The 18,909-nt window shown below is 48.5% G+C and overlaps 1 pseudogene; it reads right to left on the bottom strand.

Annotated features, from left to right (window-relative positions):
- Positions 1-13,086: 13,086 nt before the first annotated feature.
- LOC130873886 (U1 small nuclear ribonucleoprotein C-like) lies at positions 13,087-13,442 on the bottom strand (annotated as a pseudogene).
- Positions 13,443-18,909: the final 5,467 nt, after the last annotated feature.

Raw genomic sequence — 18,909 nt, 5'->3', positions numbered from 1 at the left:
ATAGCCTGGGCATAACAGTCTTTGTCAGAGAGACAGGGGTCAGGAGGAAGGCTGGACATAGGACCCAGTCCTGGAAAGGGCCAAGGGGAACTCTCCATCTGGGCAGCATTTCATAGCTTGGGATGGTGTGTGCTGGCCCAAGCTTGGTCTGCTGATCCCCCACATTCCCCAGCTGGCAAGCCCATGCACGACAGGATCTTAGCACATACTCCGGGAGTCTCTTTGGCACACAGGTCACCTTGTCTCTATGGATGAGGGTGTCTGGTCTGAGCTGGACAATGACTCAGCTTCTTTGGCCTTTGAAGGAGCACTCAGGGACCCTCAGAAGAGATGAGGGACAAAGAGTCCGGGATACAGGATACCAACTGGTAAGAACAGTTCATCTTTACCCCTCCCCACTTTCATCTCCCCTGAGTCCAGAGAGATGCAGAAAGTGAACTGCTTCGAAATCCTGCCAGGTGTGTGTGTGTGTGTGTGTGTGTGCGCGCGTGCGCGCACATGTGTGCATGTGCACTGAGCATGTCTGCCAGAAAGCCTTACCCACATGTGAGTGACTAAGCAACTGCCTGTACGGTAGAGCTTCTCCCATCTCCCTCTTCCAGCTCCAGCCTGATGCCTGTTGTCTTAGGCTGCGCCTATCTAACTTTAGCATCATAAGAAACAACTAGAAGGAAATGAGGATGTAGTGCCATTGTAGAGCACTTACGCAACCTGAAAAAAACCCTGAGTTCCATCTACATAAACCAGGTGCAGTGGTACATACCTGTAATCACAGAACCTGGGAGATGGAAGCAGGACAATCAGGAATACAAGATCATCCTCAGCTATACAGAGAGTTTGAAGCCAGCCTGGGCTACATGAGACCCTGTCTCAAAACAAAACAAAACAAAACAAAATAAAAAACACTGAGAAGGCTACTAAAATCTAGGCATATGGGAACTGAAGGCTGGAGAGATGGCTCAAAGCTTACAAGCATTTACTGCTTTTCCAGAAGACTTATATTCAGTTCCTAGCATCCAAATCAGGAAGTTCATAACCAACTGTAATCCCAATTCTAGGTGGACATCCAACACCCTCTGGCTTCCATGAACACCAGGCATGCACATGGTACACACATACTCATGCAGAAGAAACCAGGTTTCTTAGCCCCACACCCAGACTTTCTGACTCAGTAGAACACGAGATTTGACTTTGCAATGGATCCAGTGGCCCTCAGACTGCATTCTGAGAAGAACTGGTTGAAAAGGTAGAACCATGGCTGGAAGTAGAAGATGCAAAGGGAGTCTCCTGAGTCCTGCCTCAGATCACAGCCTCATCCAACTAGCCTGGCCTCCCTGATGGCCTCCATGCCATCACTTGGAGGTGGAGGCCTGTACCTACAGCTGTCCACAAGGTCACTCCACAAAGCCTGACTGAATTCTTCTTCATGGCAGGAGGCGAGCTTGGCTGGGCAGTGGGAAGACACAAGAAGAATGCTGGGTTCGTCACATTTCTCATCGCTGAACCAGGATAAGAACAACAGGAGAGAACGGGTTTATTTTGGCTCACAGTATAAGGATACACAGTCCGTCATGGTGGAAAAGTCATGGCAATAGGAACTTGAGGAGGCTTGTCAGATCACACCCACAGTCAGGAAGCAGAGAGAGGGGGCGGCTACTGCTTAGCTCATTACTTAGCCCACTTCTTTATTTAGCCCAGGATCCTGCCACGGAACAGTACCGCTCACATTCAGTGAGGGTCTTCTTACCTCACTTCCGAATCTTTCTTAGACACGTGCCCAGAGACTTAGTGATTTCAGATCCTTACAATCGGTATTACTCATCACTGGCATACCTGCACTCAGAGGAAAGAGCATCTCATGGGCCCGTTCCCACAATGCAGCAGTTCGGATCCTTGTCAGGCCTGTGTGGCACATGTGCTCAAGCCTGCTTGTATCTGCCTTTCTCCATGGATAAGCAGAAACCTGGTTTCTCATCAGGGACAGGGGCTGAAAGGAAGGGCAGAGAGAGAATACTGAGCAGCAATGGCTCTGGAGTTGACATGGGACACAGGTCTGTCTGCTCTTTCTTTTCTTCTTCCTTTTTTTCTTTCTTTGTTTTTCCAATACAGGGATTCTCTGTAGCTTTGGAACCTATCCTGGAACTACATCTTGTAGACCAGACTGGCCTTGAACTCACAGAGGTCTGCTTGCCTCTGCCTCCCGAGTGCTGGGATTAAAGGCATGTGCCACCACTGCCTGGCCTTTGGCTTTTTCTTATGGGGCCTGTTTTCCAATCCAGGACCCAGCCCTTAGCCAACAGGCCCTGTAGTTGTAGCTGGCCCCAGTCTGGCCCAACTCATCAGAGCCAATCCACGAAGCGGCTTCAGCTAAGGCTTGGTGGTTTTGCTTTGCTTGTTGTTTTGTTTTTTGAGAAAGGGTCTCGTGGCAACCTCAGACTGACCTCAAACCTGGCCCCAGATGACCTTAAATTTCTGATCCTGCTGCCACACCTCCAGAGTGCTGCAGTTACAAGAGTGTGCCGGGCTGGGTTTATGCAGTGCCAGGACTCAACTCCAGCACCTGGCGTGTCCTTCGCCACGTCCTCAGTCCTCACTCGGCTCAGGCTGTGCTAGCAGATGAATGAAACTGGTAAAGCCCAGGCGAACAGGTCTGGGGAATAGACAGGTAGAGAGAGACTGAGCTATAATCACTAAAATAAAGGGCAGGAGAAACATAAGAACCTGGGCTTTAAAGGTCTAGTCCTAGTCCTGTAACTTTCTGATTTCTGACCTTGGACTAGCAACATCCCAGGTAATCCTAGGCCTCAGTGTCTCCAACCTTGCCTTAAGAGTTTGGGGCTGAGTGAGCACCCCCCGCCACACACACACCCTGGGCAGCTCTAGGATAGCTAGGTCTGTTGACACATGGGGACACAGCAGGCAGAAGAGAAGAATGGCCCTTCGCGGCGTGCTGTGGGGCAGGAGGCTAGCTAGAAAAGCAGAAAGACGCCGGGCAGTGGTGGCGCACGCCTTTAATCCCAGCACTTGGGAGGCAGAGGCAGGTGAATCTCTGTGAGTTCGAGACCAACCTGGTCTACAAGAGCTAGTTCCAGGACAGGCTCCAAAGCCACAGAGAAACCCTGTCTCGAAAAAAAAAAAAGAAAGAAAGAAAGAAAGAAAGAAAAGAAAAGCAGAAGACTGCTGAGATTGGTAAGACAGGTAAGATGTACCAACAAGGTAAGACCTATGGCAGAGGAAGGCATACGCTCCCCGAGTTTTAATCCAGCCCTGCTGTTTGGGTCCCCCTAGCTCCTGCCCTGCTCCTCTCCCATGTTCCTATCAGTCTTTTCTCAAGTGCGATTGAATTGTGAGCTATATACAGCTGGACTTGGGGGATCTGAGCATTCCCAAGTCTCATCCAAGATCCCCCTCTGATGAAGAGGCTGCTGCTCCCTCAGCCAGGACCCCAGAACAGACAGGGCTTGGGAGGCAGCCACAGGCCTGTACTAGGCAAGGAAGGCCTGGCCTGGATGGATCAGCCATCTGGGACGTCTACAGGCCAAGCTTGTCAGCAAACAGCTTCAATCCCTTGCCTGGGACACACTGGAAACTCATTCATCACCCCCACTCCTGCCCAGGCAGGAGAAGAGTTTGGGGCCCAGCTTAGCTGGCCTTCTGGGGCCAAAACCCTTGGTCAAGGATCTCCACTCAGCTGTTGGGAAAGGAGCTCGGCAGGGAAGGTGGGGTGGGCTTACCCTGATGACTCCAAAGGAAGTTATTGTCTGTCTCTAACACTCTTTGACACCACCACCACCACCATTCACTACCACCTCTTCCACCACCACCACCACCACCTCCACCACCACCACCACCACCACCACCACCTCCACCACCACCACCACCGCAACCATGGTTGTCCTCCTGTGGCCTGGGGAATCTTTACAGACCCAGGCAGGTCTTCATGTAAACCAAATCACTGTTTGCATGAAAGTGACCTTGAACCTCTGTGTCTCCTGCCACTGCCTCCCAAATGCTAGGAGTAGAGATATGCACCTCCACACCCCATTTTATGCAGTGCTATGGCACAAACCCAAGGCTCCATGCATACAACATGAGCATTCCATCATCTGAAATGTTCCCAGCCCTTACTTTATTTTTTGAGATGGGGGGGGGGGTGTCTCACACTGTAACTCAGGCTGACTTTGGACTTGTATCAACCTTCTTGACCCTGGTTCCAAAGTGCTGGGATTACAGGCATATACCTTCATGCTTGTAAAATTAGATGCAGGTACACGGACCTGACTTCAGAATGGTTCTCTCCATGTCCTAACTGCTTCCTTTGTGATGGTTTATGTCCAAGGAGCTTGTGTCAGTCTGCATTTTTCAAACATGGCTTCCATTACATCACTCATTCTTTTTCATTTCCTTTTTTTTTTCCCCCATGACAGAGTTTCTCTGTGTAGTCATGGAATTCGCTCTGTAGACCAGGCTGGACTTGGACTCAGAGATCCACCTGCCTCTGTCTCCTAGGTGCTGGGATCAAAGGCATGTACCACCACACCTGGCTCCATCACCCATTCTTGTACTAAGTGATTCCACTACTCCACATCAAGATGTAGAACTGAACTTCTCTCCCCTTGAGTCTCAGGTGGCCTCACGACTTCCATGACATACAGCCACCACTCTTGAGTCATTCACTGTAGTCCCATGATTCCCAACCTTCCTAATGTTGCAACCTTTTAATATGGCTCCTCATGTTGCAGTGACCCCCAACCATAAAATGATTGTCATTGCTACGTCATAACTGTAATTTGCTACTGTTATGAATCATAATATAAATATCTGTTTCCTGGTGGTCAGAGGCAACTCCTTTGAAGATAGGTCATGGTCCACAGCTTGAGAACCACGGCTCTAGGGAGACCCAGCTGCTGTAAGAAGTCAAGTCTTATTCCCACGAGACCACCATACTAGAAAAGCCTAGTGCAGCAGCTCTGGTCAATAGCTCCCACTGAGCCCAGCTTCCAGCTGTCACCACCAAGGCTGCAGACATGTGAGTGATGCTGTCTCAGGTCCTCTATAGCAGCTCTGCCATCAGCAGAGTGTCATTAAGTAGTCTTTTTTTTTTAAAATATTTATTTATTTATTATGTGTACAGCATTCCTTCCATGTGTGCCCGCAAGCCAGAAGGGGGCGCCAGGTCTCATTATAGATGGCTGTGAGCCACCATGTGGTTGCTGGGAATTGAACTCAGGACTTCTGGAAGAGCAGTCAGTGCTCTTAACCACTGAGCCATCTCTCCAGCCCGTCATTAAGTAGTCTTAGTCAAAGCCTCAAAGAACACATTCGGAACTGGTCTCAGTATCCATGTAGACACCTGCACTCACATGCACATAGCCACTGGCAGATATATACACAAACACATATAGTTCAAAATAAAAATGAATCTTAGGGGTTGGAGAGATGGCTCAGCAGTTAAAAGCACTGATTGCTCTTCCAGAGGACCCTGGTTCATTTCCCAGCACCTACATGGCAGCTAACAACTGTCTGTAACTCCAAGATTTCATACCCTCACACAGATATACATGCAGGTAAAACATTAATGCACATAAAATAAAAATAAATAAGTTTTTAAATGCTAGAACTTTATAATTTTTAAAAAGAATTTAAAAAATTTAAGGGCCTAGAGAGATGGCTCAGTGGTTGAGAGCATTGCTGCTCTTGCAGAGGGCCTGGGTTTGATTCCCAGTTCCCACATGGCAGTTCACCATCATCTAGAACTCTAGTCCCAGGGGCTTGACACTCTCTTCTGTTCTCTGAGGGCACCAAGCATGCATGTGACACACAAACATAAATGCAGGCAAAACATGCATATACATTAAATACATTAAAAAGTTTTAGAACTGTAGCAGTTTCTACAATTGGGGCTGGAGAGATGACTCAGTGGCCAAGAGTGCCTGCCAATCTTGCAGAAGACCGGAGTTCAGTTCCCAGAACCCCATCAGATGGTTCACAACTGCCTGTCACTCCAGTTCCAGGGCATCCAATACCCTCTTCTGGACTCTTTGGGTACTCACACACACGTAGCATACACTCACATAGCTAAAAAAAGCAAAAGAACTGAACTGTTTATAAAGTCAAAGAATATTCAAAAGAACTGAATTGTTTATAAAGTCAAAGAATATTCAAAACGGAGGAAGGAAGGAAAGAACATTAGGGTTGTCCAGTTAAGTCCTATATGAAATCTTGAGCTACCGAGTCTGTGGGCCATAATAAAATGGTTATCATTTTAGGCAGTGAAACTTGGGTCATTTGTTCCACATTGGCAGTACCTGGAACAGATGGTGACTCCATGACATCTCTCCCAAGTGGTTTCTGGACCCCTTCTCGTATATCTCAGCTCTCTCAAGCAATTGTTCCATTAAAATGTCCTAGAAAAGAGAGTTGGAGAGATGGCGCTGAGTTAAGAGCATGGCTGCTTTTGCAGAGGACGTGTGTTGGGTTCCCAGCACATTGTCCCTCAGGGTCCCGTGTTTCTCCTGCAGTTTGTTTGCCTCCTGTGGGGAGACTCAGTCCATTTGCCTGCGTCTCTGTCAGTATATCTTTCCCCAAATACAGAGACTCTTCCAAAAATACAGGCTCAGTCTCCAGATTTGTGAGATTCCCTCAATGCCTGTGGAGGTAGGACTTGGCCCAGGCACCTACCCATTCCTCTGAGAGATCTTCCTCACAGCCCCAAGCAAAGCCAATGGCCCCCTCTGCCCCAGAGTCCCTAAACACACTCCTCCAGAACTGCAATCACATTCTACTGGCGTCGTTTTCCTTGCTCAGCCCTCTGTAGTGAGAGGCCTACAGGAGAAAGCGTGTTGGTCTAGTTTCTCATTCTTGGCATTTTAGCACCCAGAAAGCTCAGAATATGTGTGGAGTGGGCCTGGCCTCTCACACGCCCACAGAAATAGCCCATGGACCATGGCTCACACTGCTGTGTTCTCTGCCCTCCCCAGAGTACCGTGTAAACCAAACCTAACAGACCCACGGGCTTCCCTCAAGTCATTCCAGGGCCTTCCTCTGTCCCAGGAGAGGCTTGTGCTCGTCCTGAAGATAGAGATGGCCCGGGATACAGGGTGTGGATGACCAGTAGTTGACTCCCTGTAGACCCCTGCGTCCTCAATAACAAGGATGTTCCCTCCTCTTCTCTGTACTTTCTGGCTCTGGCATGAATCGTGTTGGCGCCATTGGACTTTTAATATTTTCCATTCATTGCTGTTAGAGAACATTTCACCTCAAAAATGCTTCCTCCCCCTCACCAAAGGGCGTGCCTTTGCAAAGAGGAACCCAGGATTGAACCAGCAGCTCTGACCTACCCACACTCTAGGCCTTGGAGAAGTCACAGCCTAGCCCTAGAAAAAGAGGTGACAGAAATGTCTTCCTAGCCAATGGAGTGAGTTCTTAGGCTGCCTGGGGGCTTCATGGTCCCATAAGAAACATAAGTTCTGTGACTCTGTTCAACCTGAGGCCCTAGTCCCATCCTTCCATATATTCTCTGGCCTTGGCCATGTGGTTCTCCTTCTGAGAGCTGCATCTGTCTCTCAAGAGCTTATCTTGCCTGGCACTTGTGAGGCCCTCAGACTATATGTTTGGGTCACCAAGGAGCTGTGATAAGCACTCAGAGGGCTGGGGAAATTGCTCAGTCTGAAAACTGTTTCTCACACGAGCACCTGACTTTGGTTCCCAACACCCACACAAAAAGCCAAGTATAATTAATATATAGGCTTATCTTCCTAGCCCTGGAGAAGAGACAGGTAGATCCTCACTGGCAAGTAATAGGTCCCAGAGGCCCTGTCTCAAAATATAAGGTGGTTGGTTCCTGAGGACCAACACTCAGGGTTGACCTCTGGTTACCACAGGCATGCTCACACATGTGTATCTACACACATATGTGCACATGAACACACACACACATAGTACTTAATCTCTGGCCAGAAAAATCCCTTTCCAAGGTGGTTCTCAACTTCTGCTTTGATGGTCAAAGATATCATACTACCCATTTCCTCCAATTCATGCCTGTACTGTAAGGAAGGAAGACGCATTAAGAGAGGGTGAGGGTTCCTATGGGAAAGTCCAGAATCCTCAAGTCAGCCTTGCCCACAGCAGACACCTGGGAGCCACTAGCTCTGTTCCAGGCCAGGACCCTACAGATCAGCCTGGAGATTTCCTTCAGCACCCAGCACTCTGTGCAGCTGACCAATAGCCTCTACTCCCCAGAGTGGGCTGTGAGACCGAGGCCACCCTGCCACCATCTTCCTCATTGCTCTGGGAACTGCCAGGTGCACTTGGCTGGAGGATCAAGTGTGGAGAAAGTTTGTTGCTTGTGCTGAGCTGACATCTGCTTTTCTCCTCCTGAGGAGAGGGGATCTGCAGGGGCTCCCACAGCCCAGAGGAAGGTTCTGCCCTGTCAAAGCCCAGCCTCTGCCTGGCCCCAGCAGAGACCGGAGTCCTCGTTCTTTCAGCCCACTTTCTTCACTGACAGTGGACCAGCCTAGGGCTAGAGACCCCTCAAGAGACTTGAGCTGTGGGAAGACATGACTGCCGTCTCTCGAGGAGCTGGCTAAGGAACAGGGACCTTGTAGGAGAAGCTGCTCTCCATCCCAAGCTTTGGAACAATGATGGATGTTAGGTCCCAAGTTGGCCACCAACCCAAAGAATGACAGCCTGGGCTCAGCTCAGGCTAGACCCTGAAGGGGTAAAAAGAAGGATTGTTAGTAGATAAAGGAATGCTTACACTCAGCGTGAATTGGTTCTATGGGTCAGGAATAACCCCACTTCCCTCGTCTCCCCCCCAATAGGCAAATCTCTAACACATATCAAAGTCTCCAGGCTAGCCCCCAGGCTCTTCTGGCCACAAACCTCCCCTTCCACTACTCTTACCCCAGGCTGTTCCAGTTCACAGACTCCTTCCCCCAAAATCCCTCTGGCAAGGCTTCCCCCACCTTTTGCTCTAGTATGGAGCCTCCCGCTTTATTCTTCCTCCCTAGGGCACACTGACGGGCAGCCAGTTGGCAAGTGTGAGAACCAGAAAAGTTGTGGGCTTTAGAACTAGAAGTTCCCAGAGACTGGAGAGATAGCTCGGCTGGTAAAGTGCTGTCTCACAATCCTGGGAACCTGAGTTTGACCCCCACAACCCACAAAAAAAGCCAGGCATGTCAGGGCATGCTTGTAACCCCAGAGATGGTGAGATGGGAAGTGGAGACAGGCAGACGCCAGACGCTGCTGGCCAATTAGCCTCGCTTACTTTGTTTTTTCCTTTTAGTTTGGTTTGGTTTGGTTTGGTTTGTCTAGACAGTATTTCTCTGTCCTGGAACTCGCTTTGTAGACCAGGCTGGCCTTGAACTCACTGAGATCCCCCTGCCGCTGCATCCCAAGTGCTGGGATTAAAGGCATGCGCCACCACTGTCCAGCCATTTAGACAGGACATGTTCGGACCACAGCCCTTCAGTTTTTCTGGGGAGCCTTTGCTAACATACCACCAGTTCTCGCAAATAACTCCATCCCCATAAGGCCATGTAAATCCAAGTTCAAAGTGGGGCGGTGGTGGCACACGCCTTAATTCCAGCACTTGGGAGGCACAGGCAGGTGGGCCTCTGTGCTAGCCTGGTCTACAGAGCAAGTTTCAGGACAGCCAGAACTGTGCAGAGAAACCTTGTTGGGTGAGAGGGGGAAGAAGAAAGAAAAAAAAAACAATTTTTAACCATAGTAAAAATTAAAATTATAAAATAAATAAATAAAATTTTCCTTAAGGCAAAAGATGTTTCATAGCCCAGATTGCTATGGGATTATAAATATTTTTGGCTTGAATATTTCTTGCCTTCTTGCCAGTTCATAGGTCTATTTTTAATTTTTTTTCTTTTATCCAGAATTATTTCCAGAAGGAAGTGGACTCTATTTCTTGACCTAAAAATTGAGATAATTGAACTAGAAAATAGCTCTTAATGTGTCCAAACCACAGATTCTTTTGGGAATCTGATAAAGGAGCCCCCAGAAAAGAACACATTGAGAATGCGCACAATTTCTATTGTTCTCCTGAGACTATTCTTGGGCCCAGCATTAAAAGCACACAGTGAGGGTGAACATTTTTTGTTCTCTCTTCTCTCTCTCTCTCTCTCTCTCTCTCTCTCTCTCTCTTTCTTCCTTTCTTTCTTTCGACAGGTCCTTGTCTGTTTTTGAATTTGCTATATAGCTGAGGATAACCTTGGACTCCTGATCCTTCTGCTTCCACCTCCTTGAGGCTGGGATCACAGGGCACCACCACGCCTCTTTAAATTTTATTTTATTTTATTTATTATTATGTTATGTGTGCCTGGTGTGGGAGGCACCCATATGCCATGGCACACGTGTGGAAGTCACATAACAACTTTATGGAGTGGGTTCTTTCATTCCACTATTGTATCGGTTCTTCTAGGAATCAAACTCAGGTTACCAAGCTTGTACAAGTACTGAGCCATCATTCAGGTCATTTGAAAATTAATATAAATATGCATTTATAATGGAAGGCGAGGTAGGAAGCCATGAGACTTCGCATCACACATCTGTATGGTCTCAAAGGGAACTGAGGGAGAAATCTTACAGAAGGGAAGTTTGAGTTGAGATCTGAGGTGTCAGTGGGCATTAACTTTGGTGAAAAGGGTCAAAGCATCTTCTAGCACTAGGGAATACGAGACCAAGACAGCAGGGCAGCATGGACACTGGCCCAAGAGGCAGTTTGTGTCTGGAGACAGCAAAGACAAGACACAGAGGTGGGCAGGGGCCCTGGTGCTGCTGGGCTTTGCAGATCAGGGGAAGCTGCTACGCAATCACACGCTGAAGAGTGATGGGAACAGATTCGCAACTTCAAGATCACTGTGACTGCTCTGTGGATCATCTGCTGCCAGATGAGTCAGGAGTGGGAGGAATAAGAGACTCCTGTCTGCATTACCTCCCTGCCCCATGAGGCTCTCCCACACACACTCAGGCCAGCTGCAGCCTCAGCCCTGCATGTCTGTATGTCTGGTCTGGAGCCCCTGGCCCAGCTCTATTTTCTTTGTTAGACAGGTCTTCATGTAATATAGGCTGGCTCTAAACCCTTGATGTAGCTAAGGATGTCCCTGGACTTCTGGTTCTCTTGTGTCTACTTCCTAAATGCTAGGATTACAGGTGTTCACACCTCCATGCCCTGGGGTGGTGGGGATGGAACCCAAGGCCTCATGCAGATTAGGCAAGTACTGTGCTAACCAAACTGTATCCTTAGCCCTACCTCCAGGTTTTAAAGCAGCTTTTTTTTCAAAGATATAGTTAGCATATACTTCATGTTGTACTATCTGTTAAATGTTCACACACACAAGTAGCCGGGAAATGGTGGTGCACACCTTTAAACACAGCACTCGGGAGACAGAGATAGATGGAGCTCCATGAGTTCGAGGCCAGTCTGGTCTACAGACTGAACCTCGTCCCAGAAAAAAAAGTAAGTAAGCAGCTAGGGTGATGGCTCAGTGGTGAAGCCATACAAGCACAAGGACCTGAGTTCAGGTCTTGGCTCCTGTATAAAAATTGGCACACATCTGTAATCTCAGCACTCAGAAGGCAGAGGTAGGAGGATAGCTGGGTGTTCAAGGCCAGCCTGCTCTACATATTGAGTTCCAAATTAAATAAAAAATAAATTTGCAAGCATTTGAGGAAGACATTTGACAATTGAGGAAGACACTTGATATTGACCTCTGAACATATACACAAAAGAAGCAAACAACTCCTTAAAGTTTCCTCATGTTCGTGTGTGCATGTGTGTATTCTTGTGTGTATAACACTGATTTTATTGGCGTTACTTACAGGAGACCTCATGCTCCTTTGAATTCTCTTTCCCAACTCACTTCCTACCCCTTGTGGGGCCCAGAGCCACCTGTTCACACATGTGAGGCCCAAGTCGCTCAGCTGCCATGGCAGGTTTGATAGAAACCAGCACCAGCTAAAAAGTAGGCCTGAGTTTCTTGGTTTACTGGCAGGCAGTACTGGGTTCCAGGAAAAGCCATAAGCTGACACCACCAGGAAGGGCCAGCATCTAAAGAAAAGTACATGATTGGCATTCCAACCATTAGATAAGATCACCAGATGTCCCTGAGCCCAGGACTCACCTATTCCCTTTTTTCCAAGATACCCCTAGACAAATGTCAGCCAATCAGGGTCCTGAACCCTGGAAAACCCTTCACCCCAACAACTTCTATTATGATAAAATCCCTAACCCAACTGGGTTGGGCACTTTCTGCTCTCAACCACTGCGTCAGATAGACGGAGGGTCCCAGCTCAAGCTTAAATAAAGGCTCTTTGCTTTTACATATGGGTTCGGTCTCCGTGGTGGTCTTTTGGGGGTCCCCGCAATCTGGGCATAACACTCCCACGTATTGATCCACTTTATGTCACTACAGATTAGTGTGTATAAGTATTCCTTTTTATATGTATTATTCTGTGAGGCTTAATGGTTGAGAGACTCATCCATGTTATCCACTTTGTTCATGACAAAAAAAAGGTTCCTTTTCCTATTTTTTAAATTTTATTTTATGAGCATTTGGTATGAAGATGTCAGGTTCTCTGGAACTGGAGTTACAGACAGTTGTGAGCTGCCATGTGAGTGCTGGGAATTGAACCCTGGTCCTCTGGGAGAGCAGCCAATGCTCTTAACCGATGAGCCATCCTTCCAGCCCTGGCTGGTCCCTTTTCATGTTGAGGAATGCACCTCACTTTCTTTATGCATTCTGCTGCTGCTGCTGCGCATTGGGGTTGCTGGAAACACCTGCATACCTGCAAGTATTTATGTACTTACACTCCACTACCGGCGTCATGACTGAGTTGTTCCAGGATCTGGGTTGCCGGCACTTGACGGGGCACTACTTTTTTAACTACAATTGCTGACAATTTCACTTTCATATTTCACAATATAAGTGAAAGCTGCACTTCTTTTATCCACTTCTCCCCTCCAAAACTGTTCTTTCTGTTAGGATGGGGTAAGTCTTCCTTGTCATGCAGCTAGAAGACACTCAGGCTCAGCATGGTGATCGCTTGGTGAAAAAGAATCTTTTTCTTATCTTATCTGTCTGGCCGAGTCATGCCAGACTAAGTGGGCACCTTCATAGAGATAGCAGGAAGTCTCATCATTGGAGGCCCAGGCATCGTGGGCATGTGGCCACCCTTGGGTGTCCTCATTCCAGAAGCAGGTCCCACAGGCCTCATCCCAGGAGGAGGGGGCCTACTACTGGCATCATAGGAGGGCCTCCCATGTGGGGTGCAGGCATCATGCCAAGACAAGGAGGACCCGGAAGACTCGGGGGAGGTGGGATTCTGGCCCTTGCAGGAGGAGGAGCAGAAGATGGAGCTGGAGGTATCTTTCCTTGTTGAAATGCAGCCATTGTGTTGTCAAGTAGGCTCTTGGCCTGCTCTTCCATTTCTGGTAATAGTATTTCACGGTCTCTTTGTGTTTCTGACCACTGCAGTGTGCCTTTCTCACAGATGGAGAACCATGGCTAAGATGCATATCACAGACCATGCAGTGTGCCTTTCTCACAGATGGAGAACCATGGCTAAGATGCATATCACAGAAATCACAAAAAACTTCGGCATGTTGTTCCGCAGGCCATGGACTGCCTGGTTCAGTGGCCCTGCTTTTCAGCTGTAGCTGCTCTAGTGTCTGCTCAGCAGGACTCATTAAGGTTTAATCTACACTCTCCTACTAAGCAAGGAGCACCTTTTAGTGTGTGTGTGTGCGTGTGTGTGTGCATGAGTGCATAACCGAGAAGTTAACGTCAGCTGTCACTCTTTAGGTGCTGCTTTAGGTGCTGCTGTGTAGCTAAGGAAGTTAGCGCTGAGTCCTACTAATCTTCTGCCTCTGCTCTATGCACCGCCACACCCAGCTGCTTTGTAAAACCTATACTCTAGGACAGGTGACACAGCTCGGCTGGTAAAAGCCCTTGCTGCACAAGCCCGTTGATCTGAGTTCAATCCCAGGAGCCCACAGAAGGGTGGAGAGAGACTTAGTTCCAGGAAGTTATTCTCTTGGCATATATAATAATTATAAATTAAAATTTAAAACAAAACAGGCTGGAGAGATGGCTCAGAGGTTAAGAGCATTGCCTGCTCTTCCAAAGGTCCTGAGTTCAATTCCCAGCAACCACATGGTGGCTCACAACCATCTGTAATGGGGTCTGGTGCCCTCTTCTAGCCTGCAGGCATACACACAGACAGAATATTGCATACATAATAAATAAATAAATAAATAAATAAATAAAATTAAAACAAAACGTCCTATATTCTAGATTGAAGTTCTTGTTTTGTTTGGTTTTGGTTTTTAGAATTTTTCAAGACAGGGTTTCTCTGTAGCTTTGAAGTCTGACTTGGAACTCTCTCTGTAGACTAGGTTGGCCTCGAACTCACAGAGATTCACCTGCCTCTGCTTCCTGAGTGCTGAAATTAAAGGCGTGCGCTACCACTGCCCAACCTTAGGTTGAAGTTTTTTGTTGGTTATGTTTTGTAATTCTTCTCTTGATATTTGCCTTTTTTTTTTATTTTTGGGGCCTGGTGTTCACACTGGAATTCACTATGTGGCCCAGGTTGGCCTGGCATTCTCGACAACCCTCCTGCCTCAGCCTCCCTGGTGCCAGGGCCGCTGGGTCTGACTGACCTGTGGTTTTCATTTTCTAGATTATCTTTATATCTGGAATCAGAGTGTTGTTGGCTTTGTAAGAGGGATAATCTTTCTTCCTTGTCAATTTTTAGTGTAAAATCGGCATTCTTCCTCAAATGTTTGATATGTATTCCATTATCTCTGTGTTCTTGGATGTGACACACTTTTGCTAAGTTCTCCAAGATCTTCCCCTCATACCTAAGTCCTCCCTGTGGCTCAGGAAGACCTGTCTGGCCAGCTCCACCCCTGCTCTCCAGCTATCTCTACCACTTCCCCCTGCTCCAGGCCACGGGTCTTCTCACGGTTCTCAGATTAGGCCAGCCCATGCCTGGGTGTTGAGTCTTCTTCTCTCTTCTAAGATTAGGGGCCCCCATGCCTCGATTTGCCTTTCTCTCTACTTGGCATCTCTTCCTCGTGTCCCGGCATGGTCCTTTCCTATTCTCCATCCCACACGGTAGTCAGGGCAGGGTCTGTAGGAAACCGTCTTCCATGGAAGCCCATCTTCTCCCTCCATGTGTGGCTCACATGCATCATCGTTTGCTTCTTGGTCAACTCCCTAAAGGCAGGAATCTTGTCTACCATCTTTGTGTCTGTATCTCCTGCATCCAGTAAAGATTTGGCACAAACTAAGTCTTCTGGCACCTTAAGGGTCTGTTGATTAAGTAGATGAACAGCGGACTGTCCCAGTGGTCAGAGGTGCTGTCAAGCCTGTCAGCCAGCCCGAGGTCTCGGTTCAGCCGAACGAGGTCAGGCAGCCCTGGAGTGGGGTGGGTTGCTCTTTGGAGAGTGTCTGTTGACTGATGAGCCCAGTGAAGTCCTGGGGTGACAACAAAGGTAAAGACCCGGGCTTCCATCCAAGGCATTCCTGGCCCATTCCCTACTCAGTTTCACAGCTCATGGCTCTCCTAACAGGAAGTGAAGTCTTGTGGCGTGGGGGAGTGAGGGGACCGGTGAACCTGTCCCCACCCCTGGCAGCTGCTGTGCAGAGACTGTTGTAGGGCTTCTGGACCCCATAAAAAGTCTCACCTGGGGTGGTGGCACTCAGGAAGAGCCTGTGAGACCACAGAGAGGGCTTTGTGGCTTCCCTGCTCCCCACCCCAGTCCTCCCAGCTTGGGTTCTCTGCTCATGGAAACTCCCCTGCTGTACTTGGCTGCCTGGCCCCAGGAGACGGGCTGTGTTGCACGTTGCCACTGTCCAAGCTCTGGCGGGTGGGGGTGAGGACAGGACATGAGCCTGCGCTTCTGAGGACCACTTTTTATAAGTAAACGCACCCTCAGTGACCCTCCTTAGACCAAGGGAAGCCTTGCTCCTGGAGGAGGGCAAGGCCTTACATGGAGAGTTAAGGGCTGGGACAGTTAATCCCAGGCATCCCCAACAACACCTCTGCTGTGGGGTCATAAATGTGGCTGGAGTCCCATCCTAGAAAATGCGTAGGAGGGCATCCTAACGGTGTCTATGGGAAGCAGCTGTTCCCAATAACCGACAGTGGTACCAGCTGCCAGCAACCGTGCAGCCTCCATCCTGCTCACTGACAAAATCCATGACCAGAAGACCCCACTCATGGTGACATCAGCCTCCATCTCACACCACTGAGGGAAATGAGCTCAGGACGGTCTTCAGAGACAGCGTGTTTACTTACAGAGACCCTGGCCGTCACCAGCTCTTTGACCAGACATTCCCGGCTCTGGCCAGCATGAAGCAGAAATTTCCTTAAACACATAACTTTGGCCACAATCTATCAATTGCTCCCTTCCTTTCCATTTTTTTTTCCAGTAGGAAAATTCCTAGTTCTGATCCCAAACAGAAGCCTAGAGAAGTTAGGGAATTACCACAAAGACCCCCAGGGGCCACGTGTGGTGGGTCGTATGTGCTTGCAATCCTAGCATTGGGGAAGCTGAGGCAAGAGGAGTGGGCAAGTCTGAAGACTGTATGCACTATATAATGAGTTTAAATCTAGCCTGGGCTACGTAAGGAGACCTGATATCAAAACAAACACAAGACTCCATAGGGTCTTTCCCTAGCTTAGATCATTCGCACCTGTGAAACCACCAAATTGGTTCTCTGTCCCCATGGGAGGAGGGTGTCAGGATAATGGCTTCATGACCTGGAGGGCAGAATCTTTCCTGTCTTCCCTACACCCTGGGCCACCCTGAGCTCACTTTCAGAGCACTTCCCAGCCTGCAACCCTGGCTGCACCCTGACCCCTCCTTCATTCCCTCTAGGTCAGGGATATTTCAGGAGAGTATAAGAGCCGCCAGTTTTAACAGCTTCTAGGGGATTCCCAAGACAGGCACCCCACCAACCTGAGCTGCCTCCTGCCCCACCCCTCAGCTCCTTGTGTACTGCGCTTCTGGACCGCAGCCACTCTAGGACTCCTTGAGGGGCGAGGAGTCATGGAGGTCCCGTCTCTCCAATGCTTCACGATCTCAAGGCCAGCCATGCCAAGAGCAGTGATCCCCACCTAGGAGTACCAGTCCTGAGGACAGCTGCCTGAGCTGACCTGGGGCTGGGCAAGCAGGCACAGACATGTCAAGGAGCTGAGGCCTGACTTGACCCAGCCCTACCCTGTGTCTGATCCTGCTGAACTCAGCATGCTGCAGCCCTGGTATAGGCTGGAGACAGTCCAGGCGGAAGAGTGCGTTGAACTGTGTGTACACGAGACACGAACGTATTAAAGCTCCAGAGTAGGGTCGGGGGGTGGAGGGAACAGCTCACCTGCACTGAAGAAATGGCTAGATTTTCTTGCATCGCTCTCAAAGCACAATCCGTCAGAACTACCTAGACACGTGGTTTAAGTGAACTCAATTAGTTGGTACGTCTGCTGGACCCAGGAGTGGTAGGGTATGATGGCAGAAAATTCCAGAAAAGAACATATATAACAGAGCTGGGATTCAGACTCAGTTCTGTCTGAACCTAAAGATTCTAGATTATTTTGACTCTAAAAAGTACTTAACTCAAGTTAAGCAAGATGGTTCAAAAGGTAATGCAGCTTGCCGCCAAACCTGATGACTTGAGGTCAATCCCCGTGGTTCACATGGTAGAAAGAGAACTGGCTCACACACGTTGTCCTCTGACCTTTACATGCATGTGCGCACGTACACACACAACTAAATAAATGTAATAAAAAAGTATTGGCCATATTCCTTCTGTACACTAACCTTCATTCTATAGTTTTATTTTGTATTTTTAAATTTTGTTTTGTTTTGTTTTGTTTTTGAGACAGGGTTTCTCTATGTAGCCCTGACTGTCCTGGAACTCACTCTATAGACCAGGCTGTCCTCAAACTCAGATTAACTGCCTCCCTGGTGCTGGGATTAAAGGCATGCGTCACCACCTTCTGGCTGTAGTTTCTGGTAAACTATTCCACAGATAGATGAGACCCAGCCTGGGTGTAGGACAGGATCTTGAGCTCTTTCTGGCACCCCAGAAAGCACCCCAGCACATCTCATTATCCTAAGTCAGCCCCAGCAGGGAAAGCGAAGGCAGAAAGCTGTGGGCTGTGTCCTCCAGGAAATCAGCCTTAATGTTGCTCACATGGAGACAGCCTCCCAAACATGTCTCCAGGTGGAGGTATACACTAGACACTTGGATCGCTGGATATTGCTCTTGGTTTTTTTCCTGTCATAGTTTCATCCCATAAGAAATAGGCAAGAAGGGCCCCAGATGGCCACAGCACAGCTCTACCTGGTCACCAGTGCCCCTCTAGATTTTCAGTGCCAAGTACGGGACATCACTGAGCAAGCGCTTCAGAAATGTCTTCTGAATAAGTGAGCATATAATTTTATGAATGAATTGATAAGTGTAAGATGAATGCCTTCACATAAATATTAAGAGGCCACCCACATGTTCGCAGAGGCTCACTGACCGACTATAGACAAATGGGCGTTTCCAGAGCCAAATACCTAAGTTTAACATCTATAAAGACCAGCTCGTGTTTACTCCAAAATGACCTCCTAAGGAGCAACTCTACTTGTCTCTGTGAAGACACAGAAGCCCCACAGTTTATCCTCCATGACACCCACATGCAAAGGCTTACTCAGAGGTGTGGACACATACTCGCAGGCCTCAGCACACACAAGCACACTTTCTACCAAAGAAACACAGCTGCCCACACAGGCAAGCCCAGGATGATCGCACAAACCCACGCAGATACGGACAGCTAGACAAAGGCACAGCCTGAGACCCGAGACAGACCAGGATGGAGACACCTGTCCACAGAGACTCCCGAGCT

This window comes from Chionomys nivalis, chromosome 4 (assembly GCF_950005125.1).
Source record: "Chionomys nivalis chromosome 4, mChiNiv1.1, whole genome shotgun sequence".
NCBI classification, from domain to species: Eukaryota; Metazoa; Chordata; class Mammalia; order Rodentia; family Cricetidae; genus Chionomys; species Chionomys nivalis.
The sequence above is the reverse complement of the archived record's forward strand: the minus strand, read 5'-3'. Positions and strand labels throughout refer to the sequence as shown.